Raw genomic sequence first — 23,300 nt, 5'->3', positions numbered from 1 at the left:
AGCGAGAGAGGTATGAGTTAACAGGGAAGTAAGAGACCGGGATCGGAGCTCTTGATGAAGATTTCGATGACTTGCTCTTAGGTTCCTTCACACTAGACCCACCAGCATCATTGAAGACTCGGGACGAGGAAGATGATGGCACAAAGCAACTTAATATGGCTGAGAAGACCATTTTTAACCCGTCTTAATTTTCCTGAGAAAACTAGAAATGAGAGGAAGTGTGTGACATTTGATGAAATATTAGACTAACATATGCTTCTCTATTTATAATGCAGATATGAAATGGAAGTAGGGTTGATTTACTTGCATAGCAAGGAAAGCTAATTGATTAATCTATGAGATGGTAAATTCCCTTGCGCTTCCTGTGACAATCGTGCCGGCTGCTGCCAGCTTAATCTGACTATAGAAAAAAACCGAATTAACAGTCAAACTTTTGTACAGGGGGAATGTAGCGTCCAAGTCTGAAGACAAATCATGTCAAATTATATTACCTTTCAAATTTTGACTAGTCTAATATATATATATGAAGCTCTAGGGAACAAACAAATAGAGGGTGGGACCAAAACTATTAAGAAAATTAAAGCATATTAGCTAAAGTCTCCTTTGGAATAATATCAAATAAATATCTTAGGTACTCGCCAATATTTGAAATGTTGAACACATGTCAGGAGTCCCCTACAATCAATCTTCATATCTTCAATTATTTATTAAAATTCTTTATAAACAAACACTTCAAAATATTTCCAATTCATTTAAAAAAACAACAATTTATTTTAATATAACAAATAATATTTTATTAGATTTAAATGTAAGTCTATATAAATATTTGTACTAATCCGCTTTGGGTCTCATAGGCACTCACAACTTTAAAATTTATTTATAAGAAGAAGAAGAATCAATACATATATAACGCACCCTCATATGAGTACACAATATCTTTGTGGTATCTCATAGGATCATAGAAATAAAAAGATTCATTGCAGGGTCAAATAAACTCTCACATTAAGATTGATGATCAATTTTAATATCATTTGTAATGACTTACTCTTTTTCATGTAGATATTATCCATTTTAAGTTCAACAATATTCACAACTTTAAAGTACATGTACAAAATTAAAAAACCTATACATATATAATATTAGGCTATTATTTCCTACAATGTGAGATATCACAAGTTTGAAATTAATACTTTTTAATGGATGGAGAGAAAGAGAGTGATTGATACTCTTAGGTTTGATTTGAGGTGCATATTGCAAGACTTTTGGGCGGATGAAAAGACAAAGCATGGCGGCTTAATTTTTCCTTTTTCTTTTAGTGCTTGTGTAAAAGGATAATAGCCTTCTATCATCATGGACCGCTGGGGCAAATCCCACCATGCATATCTACTCATCAGTCATCACCTTGTGGATCAAATTACACCCTAATTTCTCCAAAATCGTAGGTTCAGTTTCCTTTTCTTTTTTTAAGACTTCTTCCCTTACTGATTATCTTCTGTATGATGTAAGTAGTTTTTGCTTAATATATGATACGAACAACCTTTGTCTTCGATGATGGTAAACCCTAACTGATTCTAGGGTTTACTTAGCAGTTATACATATGGTAATCACTGATTGCCAATATTTCAAGTACCGATTCTTTCCAATGGAAACCCCAACTGAACTTTTTTGTGTGTTTCTTAATTTTCATAGTAGGGGCTGATGTCTTATTTGGTTGCAGGTAATTTCATGGTATCATCGTACCCAACTTTCTATTAAAAAGAACTGTTTATTGCATGCAGTTGGAGGAAATTAACAAGATGAAGATCTAATACAATATTCTTCAATCAAACTGTACATGAAAACCAACTCCGTCATCACTCCTTGAGCGACTGCATGATGAAGAACCCCATCATATGATACCTAGACTGAATCAATGATCCATTCATACTCTTCAAATTCTAACTCCACCTTGCAATGAAATTAATCACTACATGCGAGAGAGGTAGGAGTTAACAGGGAAGTAAGAGACCGGAATCGGAGCTCTTGATGAAGATTTCGATGACTTGCTCTTAGGTCCCTTCACACTAGACCCACCAGCATCATTGTAGACTCGGGACGAGGAAGATGATGGAACAAAGCAACTTAGTATGGCTGAGAACACCATTTTTAACCCTTCTTAATTTGCCTGATCAGAAAACTAGAAAAGAGAGAAAGTGTGTGATATTTGATGAAATATTAGGCTAACATATGCTTCTCTATTTATAATGCAGATCTGAAATGGAAGTAGGGTTGGTTTACTTGCATATCAAGGAAAGCTAAACTATAAATATCTCAGATGGTTGATTCCCTTGAGCTTCCTGTGACAATCGTGGCAGCTGCTGCTACCTTGATCTGAGTCATTTGACTATAGAAAAAGACCCGACAACTAAGCTTTTGTACACTAGGGCCCGAATCTTTGAAGAAAGTCGTGTCAAATTACACCACCTTTGAAATTTTGATTAGTCTGACACAGAAGAAGAAAACCTTTCAGCAAAAATGGGAAGCTCTAGGCAACAAACAAATAGAGGGTGGGACCAAAACAATGAAGAAAATTAAAACATATTAGCTAAAGTCTCCTTTGGAATAAGATTAAATAAAACTAATCATCCAATGTGATTCTCATGCTTTCTTCCTTAGACATCCTACTTTTACTTTCCGGGAAATTATATTTTCTTTCTCAGGCTTAACGTCATCCCATATTCCATATCTTGACCAAGTCTCATGACTTCCCTAGAATACAAAAGTTTTTAATATTGTGCTCAGTAAATTTTTAAAAATCTAGAAAATCACTAAAATTAATTTATGAAATAGACGCTTTTTTGAAAAATAAAATAAATTATTATTTCATGTTCTTATTACAAAAAATCCCTTAAATAATTTCTCTTAAAAATAATTGCAGAGGCTTTTGTTGTAGCCTCTACAATAAATATGTATCATTTTCAAAGACTAATTAATTATAGAAACTTTAAGTATTAAAATATGTGGTAATACAATTCATTGTTTCCTATCAAAAAAAACAATTCATTGTTGAATTAGGTCCCACCAACAAGCATGTCAATCACTGTTGCTTGCTCGATTCAAAGATAAATAGATAATGTTAACGGTCTAGTATATATTGTTGATCTTCATAAGTTGTTCGAAGTTCCCTTTTTGTCTTTTCTTTAATATTTTATTATTTGTAGTGATCCATTTTGTGCCTCATAAACACTCATGACTTTAAAAAATGCTTATAAAATGAAGAAGAATCAATACATATATAGCGTACCTTCAAATGGACGCAACGTCCTCATTATAATGCATAGAATTGTGATAACAAAAAGATAAAAATCATTTACAAGGTCAAATAAACTTTCATTGGATAGGAAATTAACTCTAATATAATTTATAATAATTTGTCATCTCTTGCGTAGATATTGTTCATTAAAGTTCGAGAGATACTCACAACTTTAAAATATATATACAAGATTAAAATCAAACTTTTTTTCTATAATATGTGAGATATCACAATTTTAAAGTTAGTACCTTTTAATGGATGGACAGAAAGAGGGTGTCAGAGACACTTAGGTTGGATTTGAGGCGCATATTGCAGACTTTTTAGGAGAATAAAAAGGCAAAGTAAGGCGGCTTAATTTTCCCTTTTTCTTTGGTGCATGCATAGAAGAATAATAAGCTTTTATCGTCATGGACCATAAGGCAAATCCCACCATGAATACCTGATCTTCATTCTGTGGATCAAATTTCACCTAGTGTTTCTCCAAAATGGTGGGGTCATTTTCCATAGGCTTTTTTAAGACTTCCTCCTTTACTGATCAAATTCAGAAACAACAAGAAAATTCAGTTGGGGTTAATGTCTTATTTGGTTGCAGGTAATTTCATGGTATCATCGCACCCGACTTACATTAAAAAGAGCTGTTTCATTGCATGCAATTGGAGGAAATCAACAATATTCTTGAAATTAATTATTGCAAATTAATCATCAAACTGTACATTAAAACAAACTCCATCATCACTCCTCAAGCAACTGCATGATGAGGAACCCCATCATATCATACCTAGACTGAATGAATAATCGATTGATATTCTTCAAATTCTAACTCCACCTTGCCATGAAATTAATCACTACAAGCGAGAGAGGTAGGAGTTAACAGGGAAGTAAGAGACCGGGATCGGAGCTCTTGATGAAGATTTCGATGACTTGCTCTTAGGTTCCTTCACACTAGACCCACCAGCATCATTGAAGACTCGGGTCGAGGAAGAAGATGGAACAAAACAACTTAATATGGCTGAGAACACCATTTTTAACCCTTCTTAATTTGCCTGCAGAGAAAGTGTCTGATATTTGATGAAATATTAGGCTAAGATGCTTCTCTATTTATACAGCAGATTTGAAATGGAAGTAGGGTTGATTTACTTGCATAGCAAGGAAAGATAAATGATAAATATATGAGATGGTCAATTCCCTGGACCTTCCTGTGAGAATCGTGGCAGCAAGTGGATTAATCCGACTATACAAAAAGACCCAACAACTAAACTTTGGTGCGGTGGCGTCCATGTCTTTGAAGTACAGTCATGTCAAATTACACCACCTTTCAAATTTTGACTAGTCTAACCAGCTTCAGGGAACAAACAAATAGAGGGTGGGACCAAACCAATGAAGAAAAACATATATATTAACTAAGTCTCCTTTAGACGTGATTCTCAAGCTTTCTTCCTAATTAATGGGATTTATTTATATTTTGGAAAAATAAGACATCCTACGTGAGGGCAATCCGACAATGTATTGATGCTCTAAAAAGCAATGGACCGTTGCATGCCTACTCTTCTAATGAAGTCAAGTATTACTCGGTGCTAAAATCACTTGTTTGTTTCTGCGATGCAAACCTATCGAGCTCTTAATATCTTGAATATAAAGCAATTTGAAGTCCAACTGACCATGTTTCTTGTGAAAATTGTGAGTTGGATCCTTTGAATTTCCATCAGTTGTGGCTGCTCTGACCATTTCGGAAGAAAGTCACTTTCAGTGTCACAAGATTTTCAATTCATTTGGACTTTAAGAACTGGTCAGGATAGTAGGAAGTATTCAGTACTACTATTTATCCTTTAAACCTTAAAATATACCAAACAATAAATCATCAACATCCCTCCAACATCATTGGGTTTCAAAATGATCCAAAAAGAAATCAATGGCTAATGTTAAATACTTAATGGCTTCATCAAGGCGAGGTGAAAATGATATTTTGGTCAAATTTAATACTTATATTTAATAATTTAATTAATTTTAAATTAAATTATTCTTAAATTATAAACTTAAAATTTATTATTTGATTTTTATTATTCGATAAAATTAATTTATTTTTTAATTATCAAATTGACATATTTACCTGCTTTTTTAATTTTATTAATATTTATCTCAATTAATTTTATCTTAGTCAAATGATATAAGTACCCATGTTGCTCTTGAGCTTCCACTTTCTATGGCATGTGCCAGCTTTGACCATGGAGGAAGAAAGTCACTCTCGGTATATAACAATATTTTTCGACTTTATCAAGTTCCGTAATAATAGAAGTATTCATCACGGCATCAAGGTATATGACATAGAAGAATAATATATAAAAATGATAATGCTATTAATATTTTAATTGATAAATCTAGTTAATATTAAATTTTTTTATGATGTTGTTCAATAATATCCCATCATTAAATTAAACATAATTAGAAAATTTTAATTATATATTAATTAGAACTCTACTATCAAATATTGGGTCAAGCGTCCCAACTGGTAATAGCCAAAGGTACCACAATATTATTAATCAAGATAATTACAAATGAGGATTGAAGTAGACTAAGGCGGTGTTTGTTTTTTTGATTTTTTGCTTAAAATCATTTAGTTTTAAAATTTAGGTTGTTTGTTTTTTTACTTTTTCATGACTTATTATAAACTTTTTACTAAATAGAAAAAGTCAAAATATGTGGCTTTTTCTAAATAGAAAAAATAACACAATGGTGTTTTTTTATTTTTTAATACTTAATAGAAATAAAATACTATAAAAACAAACAACCTAATATTTAATACTAATAAGTATTAATATTCTATTTAGAATTAAGTAAAAAAACAAATACCACCTAAAGCTTGTTTAGCAATTGTTTTGGAGAACAATTTTCGTTTTTCAGAAACAAAAAACTAGAAAACACGTTTGACAATTAGAAAACATAATATTTCCATAAAACATTTTTTAGTTGTTTTCACTTATATTTTTTAAAGCTATTTTAAAAAATAATTATAAAATTTATTTTAAAAATATTAAAAACATTTCAAGTTTTAAAATAAATTTTTTTCTACAAAATATCCTAAAACAATTTTTAAAACTTGTTCTCAAAAAATATTTTTCAGAATTGTTTCCAAACAAGCCCTAATATCTGGTTTTTCTATAGTAAGGAAAGGTATATATGATGATTAGCTTAATTATCATCAAGAAACAATAATCTTATATAATATGTGTGCTTCAATCAAATTAATTTACAAATCAATCGTGAATTAATGAATTTATACATCAAAAAACCCCATGAGTTGATCAATATACCAGATGAATAAACCGTTTCTGCCATTATGATTCAGCAGATGATCTCTCCTTCGTAATTAAAGTACTACAAGCTAGAGATGAAGGCTGACAGGGAAGTAAGAAACCAGTATTGGAGCTTGTGAAGGTTTTGATGATTTGCTGTTAGATTTCACCAGTTCACTAAGCGAGAAACAACTCAAGATGGTTGAAAACACCATTGTAATTGGCTTGGCTTCTGCTCTTCCTTGTCCGAGAAAATTATGATCCAGAAGGTTGATGATGAAATTTGAGTGAAGATGATTCTGTGTTTATAGTGGGATTGGGGTGGTTAATTTTCTTGTATACATAACAAGAAAAGCCAAATGATATATGCCCAAGTCCGAGAAAATTATAGTATTGCTCGGATGGTTCCTGGCCTCCTGCTTCCTACCCTTGTGGCTGCTTTGACCCTACTCGGAGGAATTCATCCTCATGAGTTCCTTGAGAACTTTGACTTACTTCTATGACCTCCAATACTTCTAGCAACATTAATCTAAGTTTTTCTTACTCACCAAGAATTGAAGACTTTTCACTAATCTTTAGCAATTCTCTGTAATGCCTCACATTTTGTTACTGATATTTATTAGCATGAAATGGCCAGGTAACCTAACTGATAGGATCCACATTGGGAAACATGCCCTTGTTTTTTCTCAAGCAAATAGTTAATAGCAGTTCAATTGATCGCTCTGGTAAGGTTTAAATTAAATCTTCAATAGATCGAATTGTCATCAACTGATCAATATACGTATATATTCACAGCTTCATCTTCTTTTCTTCAGCAATGTTGCATACTTTCTATGAGATTTCCTTTTTTTCTTTCATTCACTGATCTCTAGTTCATTGCTCATAGACGAAAAGAAAAGTAAATGAAGAACCCATTGATCTTCAAGGTCATTAGGCAGGCTCAGAGCCACTTATCAGTGTGTTGGATGAAGAAAATCTGAACTTCAGAAAAGGAGGTAAACAAGGTAAAGGGATCTGAGAACAAGATATAGGAGAAATCTTAAGAAAAAACAAATCAAGAAACCATGATCTTATACCATATGCATGCTTTAATCAAATTAAAAACCAATCATCAAACTATATATACAACTGATATTACTATTTTCAGTGTTATTCTTCCCTGACCAACTGCGCCAGGGTCTGGTTTCTCAACTGGCTGATCAAGAAACCCCATTAACTGATCCACATAACACCATTGAACTTAATAAACACCATTGGTACCCTTCTTGAATTCAACTCCTCTTTCCTTACAATTCAGTTAGTACTACTACAAGCGAGAGAGATTGGAGTTCACTGGGAAGTAAGACACCACAATTGGAGCTCCCGAAGATTTTGATTTGCTCTTGTCTTTCACCGTGGAAGGCTTCTTTGGGCTTAACACACCAGCATCATCGGACGCCCGAGGCGATGAAGATGATGATGATAGCAGAAAACAACTTAAAATGCCTGAGAACACCATTGTTGAATCACCCTTGATTCTCCCTATTTTCTTTTGATCAGAAGTCAAGGAAAGTGAGTGGTTTGAGAGGCCAAGAGCTACCTGAAGTGTAAGTAGTGATGAGATTTGAATGAAGATGGTTCTTTATTTATAGTGGAGTTAATGGAAGTTGGGCTAATTTGCTTGCATAGCAAGGAAAGCCAGATGGTACATGCCCCTCTTCCCAGCTTGTGATTTTGTTTAGATGGTAAATTCCTTCCTGTTTCCTACGTACCTGTGGCTGCTTTGACCGTAGTTTGAGGAAGTCATTTTCAATTCCGTTTCTCACAACTTTTTGACTTCTAATGTTACCCACCTGATACTTCTAGGAGTATTCACCAAGTTTTGCCTGGTCTTCAAGAATTGGATACTTTTCATCCTTCGTAATGCGTATGTAACAATAAGGAGTACATTGCCATTTTAATATCTCCATGAGTCAGAGAGTCAAACCAAAGGAAAAAGATGTTAGGTGTGCAATGGAATTGGAAAGATTATTAACAGGAGGCTAAAAAAGTGTCAAGGATTAGGAGATCTCTTGGAACTCCTTTGTTTTCATGAAATAGCCCTTAATGAAATTGACACAATTAAGGTCACCAATAGGTATTCTTAGTTAGAGGATTTGCAACACAAGCACATTTTAATCAAACCCAATGTCTCATACTTGTGAATTGAAACTCCATATGATATCACATTGAAGCTTCCACTACCATTTGTTATCAAATAATTAGAGGTTCAATAACAGTCATTTCAAGTCAAAATGACTTTCAACCATTAAGTACTTAAGATACCCTTAAGGGTCCCCCAAACTTCAATTTTCAAATATTAAGGAATATTGATATTCTAATTAAAAACAAAGCTCACATGCTGACTGTATCATCAAACACTTAGAATTTAAGAGTCCATTTCATAAACACAATGGAGGTCCTAAGAACCCCCTTCTCCTCAACCTAAACTACTACTCAAAAGCCACAAAAATATAACCAAAGTGAAGAACAAAATCAGAGCATAAGAAAGTACCTATTACAATCATTCAAATTCAACTTCAAAACCAAATATTAATGGTAGTTACAATCAAGTATAATCAAGAGCAGTGAGTTCAAAACTTTACCAAATTACTAAAATGAGCAAAGCGTCGAGCAAATAAAGCATGCAAGCTGGAACAAGCTGGTCTCCTCCCCAAGCTAGTAGCCCAAAGGCTCTCCTCAAAGGCGCCCCCTTCATTAACTGCAAAATGGCTTTATATAGGTGTTCCCATGTGTCATAAGTACCTCGTTAACGTATCAAAAACAATATAAGAGATCCAATGGTGAACTCGAAAGGTCCAAAAATGGTGGGCTCATATTGTCTTGGAGTTTTAGCATGAAATGGTGGCAGGGAGTGAGGAATGGTAGTAGAGCATAAAGTGACCTTGCCATTTTTTGGGGTGTACATAGCTCATCTTCAGCACAAAATGACACCAGGGAATGGGAAAATGACATCAAGTTATAAGGTGGTGTCCTCCTAGTGTAGTATTTTGGAAAAATGTTACATAAGCTCTTTCAACATTTTTCTTATTTTCCATTAAAAAAATTTCAAAATTTTCAACTAGGAAAACGGCATCCAAATCTTTTGAAAATGTATGAAATTAATCCTCAATGAGTACATAATTTAAAAATATGTATATATTTGAACTCATTTGAATATCTCTAATTCCCTCGATCAGCCTCAAACTTTGGATTGATCGAAATAGGCTTGCACCCCCAAGCCTCATGCAACTTTGCTTATTTAACTCCACGTGCTTGCTTCCTAGACGTCGCAAAAAGACCTCATGACCATCATTATTCATGAAAATAACTATAAATATCAAACAACTTATATTTCATTATATATTTCAAATGACTACCAAGATTACAAATTTGATATCCAACATATCCCCTAAAATTTTCCCCTTTCCAAATATTTAATTTTTGGCTTAGTCCTCTCCTGGGCTTTTCAGCACAAAATGTTTTTAGTTTTTAGATCATTAGTCTCCCCTTTGTCAACATGGTGTTTGACCCTTTTTTAATAGGCAAGTCTGTTAAAAAAAACAACCATTGTGTGGAAAGAGAGTATCTTCAGTGAGAAAAGGTCTTTAATGTTGGAGTTTGCTCTCCGATCACCAACAATTTACATTATTTGTAGTGTTTTAAAATTTCCGAGAATTGATATTTTCTCATTTTAAAAGCTTAAAAATAAATTAAAAATATTTAAATTTTAAAATGATTATAAAAAAAATTAATCATTTTAAAATTTTTCTTATATTAAAATAACTTATTGTTTTATTTATTTTTAAATGATTTTTTAAGAATTCTTTATAGATCTTTATGTGTGTCCAACAACTAAGTATAAACTTTAAACTCTAAACCCTGAATTAATAGTGACTCTAATTAACTATTACCCATATGCCATCACTGACTGCTATTCATTACCCAACTGAACTTTTGTTGTTAGTTTCTGAATTTTCAAACTAGGGTTCCATGTCTTGTTTGGTTGCTGGTAATTAATTTCATGGCATCAAACATACCCAACATTCAATCAAAAATAGCTCTTTCATTGCATACAATATTCTTGTATGAAGTTATTGCAAATCACTCATCAAACTGTAAATGAAAACAAAACTCCATCTCACTCCTCAAGCAATTAACTCAACCACTACAGGCGAGAGTGGTAGGAGTTAACAGGGAAGTGAAAGACCAGGATTGGAGCCTTGAAGATTTTGATGACTTGCTCTTAGGTTTCTCCATGGAAGGCCAGCCACCAGCATAGTCGACGACCTGGGATGAGGAAGATGATGGAACAACGCAATCTAGTATGGCTGAGACCACCATTTTTCACCCTTCTTTCTCCTGAGAGAAAACTAGAAATGAGAGGAAGTGTGAGATACTTGATGAAACATTAGGGTTCGATGCTTCCCTATTTATAGTGCAGATTTGAAATAAGAAATGGAGGTGGATTTGATTTACTTGCAGAGCAAGGAAAGCCAAATCATATATGACATGGTTCCCCTTGAGTTTAAGAATAAATCTTTTTAGAGAAAGTGGGAAGCTTCGGGGAACATACAGACAGGGTGGGACCAAATTTGTAAAAAAAAACATATAGGATACGAGGCTCTTAAACCGTGGTCATAGGAAGTGTGACCAAATATTTAAAAAAAAAAACATATAGGATATGTGTATTTAACGGTGATTATAGAAAGTATTTTTAATACTTCGAAAAATATACACAAAGGATGAAATAAGTACATAAAAAACCATATCAGCGATGAGTGTCTTTGACCATAATTATTGGAAGTGTGGATCAAATATGTGGAAAAAAAAAACATATTGGATATGAGTGTGTTTGATAATATTATAGAAAGTGTTTTTAGTTTTTTAACATTTAAAAGATAAAAAATATTAAATATTAAAAAAAATATAAGGATTTTCTAAAATCACTATCATATGAACTAAAAGTCTCAATTTGAAAAATATACAAAAATTAGATGTAATTTTTAACCATATTGAATAAAGCTGACAAACCCCAGATCGAATTTACATTTGAAAATAACATGATGTCAAAAGTAAATATTTCTTAAATTAAATTTTATAAAAACAAAAACCAAAATTACACTTATTTTTAATATAAAAAAATATTTAGAAAAAGTTGTCAAACACAAATCAATTGAATGGGAAAAATAATTATTTTTAATCCTACCTCGTTATCTACTAAAGAATTTAAAACACTATAATGGTATTTATTTTTTGGCTGAATAGAAAAAGCTAAATATTTTGATTTTTTCTATTCAGCTAAAAGTATCTTATTGGTACTAACCAACATAATTAAAGTGAACTTATTCTCAATAAGTTTAGTTTAATGATGTTGGTTGATGTCAATTAGTTACTTTTAACTGAATAGAAAAAACCAAAATATTTGGCTTTTTCTATTTAACCAAAAAACAAACATCACTTATAACTATATCTTTACTATGTTTATATATATATATATATATATATATATATATATATATATATATATATATATATATATATGTTTAGAAGCTATTATAACTTTCATTTATAGTCAAATGAGAATGTATGATTTGTTGCCTAGCTAACTGGTGTGACTGAGTTTCTATAAATGAATATTCTATAATTAAATTACTTATGGTTTAAGAATATTCCTTAGCCTGCCCATCTTCAAAGAAGGTGTGACGCATTATCTACTAATGAATGTCGTGTGGTCATTAAGAATAGTAAATCATTATTTTGGTTGGGCAATTGACTTAGATGAGTACAAAAGTAAGGTAACAATGCAATAGCGGAGGCAATCAAATCAGTGATGTTACCTTCTTTAAATCTCATTTAGGATAGTTTTTTTATTAATAAAAAAAATTGTTTAAATATCAACCATAATTTTTATAATTGTTTGGATAAAAATTTTAATCATGGTCTTATAGTCACTAGTGTAATTTATCCATAAGATGTATGACACAATTATGTTTGTGGAAGAAATAGTTTATGTGCCTGGTAATTAAACTCATCAATTTTCTAAATCAAATTAATTGTTTGAAATCAATTGAGATTATATGTAGATTCCTACAAATCAAAGTAATTAGGTTGTACCATGGATATCCCAAATAATGTACTATCTAACCTAAGTCATGCCACAAGGTATTGGGTCTTGAGGTGCATGCAAATACAATAGGATAACCCCACACTATGGTACCTGCCTAATATTTCAAACTTAAAGTATCGGAACATTCCATGGACATAGGAATCATATTAATTATCAATTATATTAAAATTTTGTTTTTTTTTATTTATGCTTATACGTGTCAAATGAAGTAGATTCTTGAGTGTTGATGTATTCCGTGAGCATAGGAATCATATCAATTATCAATTACGTTAAAATTTTATTTTTCTTTATATATATATGTTTGTATGTGTAAGATGAGATTAATAAAGAATACCGTTATGATTTACGTGTCTTTTTTCTTCTTTCGTTTTTGCTCTTCCTATGTCTGAAAAATTATGAAATAGAAGGTTGATGATGAGATTTGAGTGAAGATAATTCTGTATTTATAATGGGATTGGGATGATTTTCTTGTATAGCAAGAAAAACCAAATGATACGTGTGCCTATGTTCTCAACTTATAGTACTGTTGATCAGATGGTTGCCTTCTGCTTCCTACTCCTGTGGTTGCTTTAACCTAAGTTTTTCTTGGTCACCAAGAATTGAAGACTTCTCATTTTTTATCAATTATTTGCCATGCCCCACATTACCTAGCTAGGAAGAAGTTTCTGATATTTATTAGTATGTGGGCATGTGCTGTGAGGTTGCAATGACCAGCTAGCAGAATGACTGATAATATCTATATAAAATTATTGGAAACAATTTTAATTAAAATACAAAAACATGGTCCATGCTTCTTCAATGTGAGAATTAAAAAAGACCTAACTTTCTAGGTGACAAGTTCTCTAATGTTGGCTTTGATTTTGGAATGCAAATTCTCTAGAAGTGTTTGGAATGCAAGAATAAAAGTGAAAATATTGAAGATCTATCATAATATATTGTGTAAGAAAAGGATAAGATTCTTGTAAAAGTTGACTTTGATTTTCATAATAATAAATTTTTTATTTCTATGATCCTGGTTTCTAATTCTAATCTATCTATTCTATCATTTCGAAAGTATCTCAAGTGACATGACATATCATCATTTTGTATTAATTTAAGAACATTTTTTTTATATATGATAAGAACAAGATACTTGAGATCATACCAAAAAAGGGATCATGATATTAGATCAAATTTGAAGATCAGTTCTTTATGGTAAGTTATAATTAATTTTTAAAATGATTTTCTATTTTTGAAAAATTAAAAAAAAAATTCAAATTAAAGCATAGGTAGAATAAATTTTGGACTAAAAATAGTTTTGAGAATTTATTTTGAAAATAAAGTTGTATTTTATTTCAAATTTGAGGGATTTTCCTCTTCTTCTTCGTCTTTTTTATTGAATTCGAAGATATAATTGAAAATATGTTGAATATATTAAGTTAAGCACAAGAATTTGGATATGGATTAACATGAAATAAGAACTCTTACCAAAACACAAATCAAACAATTGGATTACACTTGAATTTTATTCATCAGGATATTACTAATAAAAATAAAGGACCCATGATCTTACATGATATGCTTCAATCAAACTACAAATCAATCATCAAACTATATGTACATGAGTGCTGTTCTTCCTTCAACATCACCACCCCATAAGCAACTGCCCCATGGTGTGTGGTCTCTGAACTGACTGATCAAGAAGCCCCATTAATTAACTGATCCACATAACATCATTGAGCTGAAGAAATTAACCATTGATACCTTCTGCAAATTCAACTCCCCTTTCCTCAGAATGCAATTAGTAGTACAACTACAAGCGAGAGAGATAGGAGTTCAATGGAAAGTAAGAAAGAACTATTGGAGCTCCTGAAGAATTTGATTTGCTCATCTTGTCTTTCCCCATGGAAGGCACCTTTGAGCCTGACCCACCAGCATCATCAGACACCCGAGATGACGATGATGATGGCAGAAAACAACTTATGATGGCTGAGAACACCATTGTTGATCAATCACCCTTCTCCTTCTGCTTTCAGAAATTAAACAAAGTGGTTTGAGAGGCCAAGAGCTGAAGTGTGAGTTTGTATTAATGAGCTTTGAATGAAGACGATTCTACATATTTATAGTGGAAGTTTAATTTGAAATGGAAGTTGGGCTCATTTTCTTGCATAGCAAGGAAAGCCAGATGGTATGTGCCCATCTTCCCAGCTTGTGATATTGTTTAGATGGTAAATTCCTTCCTGTTTCCTACACTAGTGGCTGCTTTGACTCTAGATTGAGGAAGCCATTTTCAATATTCCTTCATAACTTTTTGACTTGTGTGGCGCCTGATAATTCTAGGAGTATTCCCCAAGTTTTGCTTGGTCTTCAAGCAGTGAATGATGTCGTCCTCCATCATCGTGTCTTAAAAATGATAAGAGCTATAATTTTGTATCATATAAAGAGTTTTTGTTTCATACGTCTACACCAAGAAATTAATTCAAAGTGAATGACATTACAAATTTGTGCATGGGTAAACGTAACAAGGCTTAAACTCATTAATCTTTATGACCATTGGGCAGTTCACACAAGGAGGTAACCAAAGCAAAGGCATGCAGTAGGGTAAAATACCATAAATCATATTCAAAAGACAGATCAAATAGTTAGAATTATACTCACCAAGATATATAAGAACATTAAGCTCATTTGCAAAGGCAACTATCAATACCATGGCTTCATTGCCATTAATTATAGATCAGTCCATACCATGATTGAACCAACTACATTTCAAATTTCAGCATGCTATAAGCAAGAAAGATTTGAGTTGACAGGGAAGGAAGAGACCACAATGGGAGCCCTAGATGACTTTGATTTTCTCTTAGGCTTCTCTGGAGATTTTCTTGCTTCATTGCTTGAAAAACAAGACATCAAACACCTGAAAATGGTTGATAAGAATCCCATTAGAAAGGGAGATGTGATTGCTAATTAGTAGCTATAATAACTTTAGATGGGGCTTAAGTTAACTTAAAAAGTTCAATTTATAGGGAAAAAAGTGTTTGATAAATAGTAAATTAGCTAGCTTATTCTACAATCTAACCACAATCTTGCAAGGTAAGATTGCCTAATGTCACATCTTGACCCACCACCATCATCGGACACCCGAGGCAGAGTCGACGATGATGATGGCAGACAACAACTTAGAATGGCTGAGAGCACCATTGTTGAATCACCCTTAATTCTCCTTAATTTTTCTATTCAGAAGTTAAGGGAAGTGAGTGTTTGAGAAGCCAAGAGCTAGCTAGCTGAAGTGTGAGTAGTGATGACATTTGAATGAAGATGATGATGTGTTATACTGTGAAGTTGGACTAATTTTCTTGTATAGCAAGGAAATTCAAATGTTGTGTCCCCATCTCCCCAGCTTAGATGGTTAATTAATTCCTTCCTGTTTCCCACACTTGTGTCTGTAGTTTGAGGAAGTCGTTTTCAATTCCTCCAAAACTTTTGACTTCTAGTCCGACCACCTGATGATTCTAGGAGTATTAACCAAGTTTTGCTTGGTCTCCAAGAACTTAATAGTACTTTTCATCCTTAATACAATCAACCCATGCATGTTTAACTCCTCAACCCTATTTCGCTAAGGGCTAGTTTCATTCACATCCCAAGGTTCAGTATAAATACATTAAACCATCATTAGTTTCAAATTCTATCAATTAGCACTTCTATAAATGTATTTCATATATAAAAAAAATTTAAGAATAAAACTTATTTTTCAAAAAATTATTAATTACACTTCCTTAAAATCTCTTTAAAAAATAAATTGTATAAACAAAATAAATTTACAAAGACACTTAGTGACAAAATTTAAAATTAATAATGGTTATGTGTACGTATTTACACCCTAGGGGTCTTAGTAAAATTAACTCTCTAACTAAAAAGGACTAACTAATTAATGTTGATTGGTGGGAGTTTCAAAAATCATTTCATAATGTTAATGGTATATTCTTTTTATCATAGAAAGCGAGTCCCGGATTCAAAGACGTTAACACATATTTACTATTACTACATGTTCTAAAAAATGATATGATTAATTATAATTTTATATTAAATTAAAAGTATTTATTCATTATAGAAGAAAAAAATTCAAAATGAACAATGACATTTGGTAGTAAAGGGCAAATATAAAAAGATACATAAAATTTTATGAAAAACACATATCAAGTTAATTATTGGATTGCACTCACCAAGATAATACTATTAAGCTCATTTATGAAGGCAAATGTCAATACTAAATATTATTCTTCATTGGATCAATCAATACAATGACTGAACCCAAGGGTGAAACCAGCCATCTCCACTTCCCACCCCAAACCAACTTATGCCCCCCCTTAGAAAATGCCAAGGATGGGTTATTGGGTCAAAGCCCACATCTTTTATGATCAGCAAAATTTACATATGTCTTAAGAGTTAGTCCCCTAATTGAAATCCTGACTCTACCACTTATTGAACCAACTATAATATTTAAGGGGATACGGTGTTTGAAAAATAATTAATTATTTGCTACCATCTTGTAAAGTAAGATTGCATAATGTCAAGGATTTAGGCTTTTCTAGGTATGTGTGCCCACCTCGTAGGACAAAAATTTTTAGAAAAATATCATTGTTTGACCTTATCAAATTTGTATTCTAAGCCTTTCTAAGTATATAATGAACTTTAAAACCACAAAATATATCATTGGCTCCAAATTTGACATAAATGTGATATACTATGTCATGGAGATTTTGGTGACTCCAATATGAAGGGCATATCAGGAATTTCACCACCTGTGGGTGGGCAAATTTTAGCTTAAAACCTGTAAAAGGAGCACAGACGAATGCCATTGTTGTCAAGCAATGATATTGTCTAGATTTCCCAAAATACCCCTGAGAAAAAGCGAATACGCCGCTGAAAATGGTGGACGCCACTGTGTCGACGTTCGACGGCGTGCTGGAGAAGTTCAGATCAGAAGCGCCGAAGAACAAGGCCAATCTCATCCTCTTCTTGGCCGATAAAGACCCTTCCACATCTCTCAGCTGGTGCCCTGGTATTTTTTTTATTTTTTACATTTATTTTTTTGGCTGTTTATTCAGTAATTATATTTGATATGTTGAATACGTGTCACGAGTCCCCTACAATTAATCTTCATATCTTCAATTATTTATCAAAATTCTTTATGAACAAACACTTCAAAATATTTCCAATTCATTTAAAAAACAACAATTTATTTTAATATAACAAATAATATTTTAATGGATTTAAATATAAGTTTATATAAATATTTGTACTGATCCGTTTTGGGTCTCATACGCACTCACAACTTTAAAAGTTATTTATAAGATGAAGAAGAATCATTACATATATAATACACCCTCATATAAGTGCATAACGTTCTCGTTGTATCTCATAAGATCATAGAAATAAAAAGATCTCTTGCAGGGTCAAATAAACTCTCATATTAAGATCGATGATCAACTTTAATATCATTTGTAATGACTTGCTATTTCTCATTTAGATATTATTCCTTGTGAGTCTAATAGACACTCACAACTTTAAAGTACATCTACAAAATTAAAAAACCTATACAAATCTACTTCCAACATGTGAGATATCACAAGTTTGAAATTAATACTTTTTAATGGATGGAGAGAAAGAGAGTGATTGATACTCTTAGGTTTGATTTGAGGTGCATATTGCAAGAATTTTGGGCGGATGAAAGGACAAAGCAAGGCGACTTAATTTATCCTTTTTCTTTTAGTGCTTGTGTAAAAGGATAATAGCCTTCTATCATCATGGACCGCTGGGGCAAATCCCACCATGCATATCTAGTCATCAGTCATCACCTTGTGGATCAAATTACACCCTAATTTCTCCAAAATCGTAGGTTCAGTTTCCTTTGGCTTTTTTAAGACTTCTTCCCTTACTGATCATCATCTGTATAATGTAAGTAGTTTTTGCTTAATATATGATTCGAACAACCTTTGTCTTCGATGATGATAAACCCTAACTGATTCTAGGGTTTACTTAGCAGTTATACATATGGTAATCACTGATTGCCAATATTTCAAGTACCGATTCTTTCCAATGGAAACCCCAAGTGAACTCTTTTGTTGTTTCTCAATTTTCATAGTAGGGGCTGATGTCTTATTTGGTTGCAGGTAATTTCATGGTATCATCGTACCCAACTTTCTATTAAAAAGAACTGTTTATTGCATGCAGTTGGAGGAAATTAACAAGATGAAGATCTAATACAGTATTCTTCGATCAACTTATTGCAAATCAATCATCAAACTGTACATGAAAACCAACTCCGTCATCACTCCTTGAGCGACTGCATGATGAAGAACCCCATCATATGATACCTAGACTGAATCAATGATCCATTCATACTCTTCAAATTCTAACTCCACCTTGCAGTGAAATTAATTAATCACTACATGCGAGAGATGTAGGAGTTAACGGGGAAGTAAGAGACCGGAATCGGAGCTCTTGATGAAGATTTCGATGACTTGCTCTTAGGGCCCTTCACACTAGACCCACCAGCATCATTGTAGACTCGGGACGAGGAAGATGATGGAACAAAGCAACTTAGTATGGCTGAGAACACCATTTTTAACCCTTCTTGATTTGCCTGCAGAGAAAACTAGAAAAGAGAGGAAGTGTGTGATATTTGATGAAATATTAGGCTAACATATGCTTCTCTATTTATAATGCAGATCTGAAATGGTAGTAGGGTTGGTTTACTTGCATATCAAGGAAAGCTAAACGATAAATATATGAGATGGTTGATTCCCTTGAGCTTCCTGTGACAATCGTGGCAGCTGCTGCTACCTTGATCTGACTATAGAAAAAGACCCAACAACTAAACTTTTGAAATTTTGATTAGTCTGACCCAGAAGAAGAAAACCTTCTAGCAAAAATGGGAAGGTCTAGGTAACAAACAAATAGAGGGTGGGACCAAAACAATGAAGAAAATTAAAACATATTAGTTAAAGTCTCCTTTGGAATAAGATTAAATAAATATGATAGGATAAAACTAATCATCCAATGTGATTCTCATGCTTTCTTCCTTAGACATCCTACTTTTACTTATTCCGGGAAATTATATTTTCTTTCTCAGGCTTAACGTCATCCCATATTCCATATCTTGACCAAGTCTCATGACTTCCCTAGAATACAAAAGTTTTTAATATTGTGCTTAGTAAATTTTTAAAAATCTAGAAAATCACTAATATTAATTTATGAAATAGACGCTTTTTTGAAAAAATAAAGGACTTTTTTTTGTTAGAATATAACATATGAAAAAAAATAAATTATTATTTCATGTTCTTATTACAAAAAATCCCTTAAATAATTTCTCTTAAAAATAATTGTAGAGGCTTTTGTTGTAGCCTCTACAATAAATATGTATCATTTTCAAAGACTAATTAATTATAGAAACTTTAAGTATTAAAATATGTGATAATACAATTCATTGTTGAATTAGGTCCCACCAACAAGCATGTCAATCGCTGTTGCTGCTCAATTCAAAGATAAATATATAGATAATGTTAACGGTCTAGTATATATCGTTGATCTATTACCTAACAATTTATGTATTTAAAAAATAAATAATCTAATATGATATATTAAAATCAGGTTTACTACTAGGTCATAAGTAGTTACAATACCGAAGTTCCGTTTTAGTCTTTTCTTTAATATTTTATTGGATTTAAATGCAAATCTATATAAATATTTGTAGTGATCCGTTTTGTGCCTCATAAACACTCATGACTTTAAAAAATGCTTATAAAATGAAGAAAAATCAATACATATATAGCGTGGCCTTCAGAATGCTTATAAAATGAAGAAAAATCAATACATATATAGCGTGGCCTTCAGAAAGACGCAACGTCCTCATTGTAATGCATAGAATTATGATAACAAAAAGATAAAAACCATTTACAAGGTCAAACAAACTTTCACGGATAAAGAATTAACTCTAATATTATTTATAATAACTTGTCATCTCTCACATAGATATTGTCCATTATAGGTTTAAGAGACACTCACAACTTTAAAATATGTATAGAAGATTCTGTGGATCAAATTTCACCTAGTGTTTCTCTAAAATGGTGGGGTCATTTTCCATTGGCTTTTTTAAGACTTCCTCCTTTACTGATCAAATTGAGAAACAACAAGGAAGTTCAGTTGGGGTTAATGTCTTATTTGGTTGCAGGTAATTTCATGGTATCATCATACCCAACTTTATATTAAAAAGAGTTGTTTCATTGCATGCAGTTGGAGGAAATTAACAATATTCTTGAATCTAATTATTGCAAATTAATCATCAAACTGTACATTAAAACAAACTCCATCATCACTCCTCAAGCAACTGCATGATGAGGAACCCCATCATATAATACATAAACTGAATCAATAATCCATTGGTACTCTTCAAAGTCTAACTCCAACTTGCGATCAAATTAATCACTACAAGCGAGAGAGGTAGGAGTTAACAGGGAAGTAAGAGACCGGGATCGGAGCTCTTGATGAAGATTTCGATGACTTGCTCTTAGGTTCCTTCAAACTAGACCCACCAGCATCATTGAAGACTCGGGTCGAGGAAGAAGATGGAACAAAGCAACTTAGTATGGCCGAGAACACCATTTTTAACCTTCTTAATTTGCCTGCAGAGAAAACTAGAAATGAGAGAAAGTGTCTGATATTTGATGAAATATTAGGCTAAGATGCTTCTTTATTTATACAGCAGATTTGAAATGGAAGTAGGGTTGATTTACTTGCATAGCAAGGAAAGATAAATGATAAATATATGAGATGGGTCAATTCCCTGGACCTTCCTGTGAGACTCGTGGCAGCAAGTGGCTTAATCCGACTATAGAAAAAGACCCAACAACTAAACTTTGGTGCTGTGGTGTCCATGTCTTTGAAGAAAAGTCGTGTCAAATTACACCACCTTTCAAATTTTGACTAGTCTAACCAGCTCTAGGGAACAAACAAATAGAGGGTGGGACCAAACCAATGAAGAAAAACATATATATTAACTAAGTCTCCTTGAGAAGACTAAATAAATATGTTAGGATAATGCTTATCATTAGATGTGATTCTCAAGCTTTCTTCCTAATTAAGGGGATTTATTTATATTTTGGAAAAATAAGACATCCTACTTGAGGGCAATCCGATATTTACTCGGTGCTAAAATCACTTAATATCTTGAATATAAAGCAATTGAAGTCCAACTGACCATGTTTCTTGTGAAAATTGTGAGTTGGATCCTTTGAATTTCCATCAGTTGTGGCTGCTCTGACTATTTCGGAAGAAAGTCACTTTCAGTGTCACAAGATTTTCATTTCATTTGGACTTTAAGAACTGGTCAGGATAGTAGGAAGTATTCAGTATTACTGCTTTTGTTGTGGCCTCTACAATAAATACACATCATTTTCAAAGACTGATGAATAATAGAAGCTTTAAGTATTCAAATATTTGATAATACAAGTGTTGTTGAATTAAAAGATAATGAAACCCTAAATAGTAATTTTAAACCTTGAACCCTAAATATTTAACCTTAAAACATACCAAACAATAAATCATCAACATTTCTCCAACATCATTGGGTTTCAAAATGATCCAAAAAGAATTCAATGACTAATGTTAAATACTTAATGGCTTCATCAAGACGAGGTGAAAATGACATTTTGGTAAAATTTAATACTTATATTTAATAACTTAATTAATTTTAAATTAAATTATTCTTAAATTGTAAACTTAAAACTTATTATTTGATTTTTATTATTCGATAAAATTAATTTATTTTTTAATTATCAAATTAAAATATTTACCTGTTTTTTTTAATTTTATTAATATTTATCCTAATTAATTTTATCTTAGTCAAATGATAAGTACCCATGTTGCTCGTGAGCTTCCACTTCCTATGGCATGTGCCAGCTTTGACCATGGAGGAAGAAAGTCACTCTCAGTACATAACAATATTTTTTGACTTTATCAACTTAAGTAATAGTAGAAGTATTCATCACGGCATCAAGGTAAATGACATAGATGAAATATATATAAAAAAAAAATAATGTTATCAATATTTTAAGTGATAAATCTAGTTAATATTAAATTTTTTTTATGATGCTGTTCAATAATATCCCATCATTAAATTACACATAATTAGAAAATTTTAATTATATATTAATTAGAACTCTAATATCAAATGTTGGGTCAAGTGTTGCCAATTGGTAATAGCCGAAGGAACACAACAATATTATTAATCAAGATAATTACAAATGAGGATTGAAGTAGTCTAGAGTTTGTTTAGCAATTCTTTTGGAGAATAATTTTCTGTTTTTCAGAAACAAAAAACTAGAAAATATGTTTGACAAATTAGAAAATATGGTGTTTTTATAAAACAGTTTTTAATTGTTTTCACTTATATTTTTTAGAGTTATTTTAAAAAATAATTATAAAAATTATTTTGAAAATATTAAAAACATTTCAAGTTTTTAAATAAACTTTTTTTTCTACAAAATATTATAAAACAATTTGTAAAACTTGTTCTCAAAAATTATTTTTCACA

This window comes from Vitis vinifera, chromosome 13, assembly GCF_030704535.1.
Source record: "Vitis vinifera cultivar Pinot Noir 40024 chromosome 13, ASM3070453v1".
Classification (NCBI taxonomy): Eukaryota; Viridiplantae; Streptophyta; class Magnoliopsida; order Vitales; family Vitaceae; genus Vitis; species Vitis vinifera.
This window is presented reverse-complemented; position numbering follows the sequence as displayed.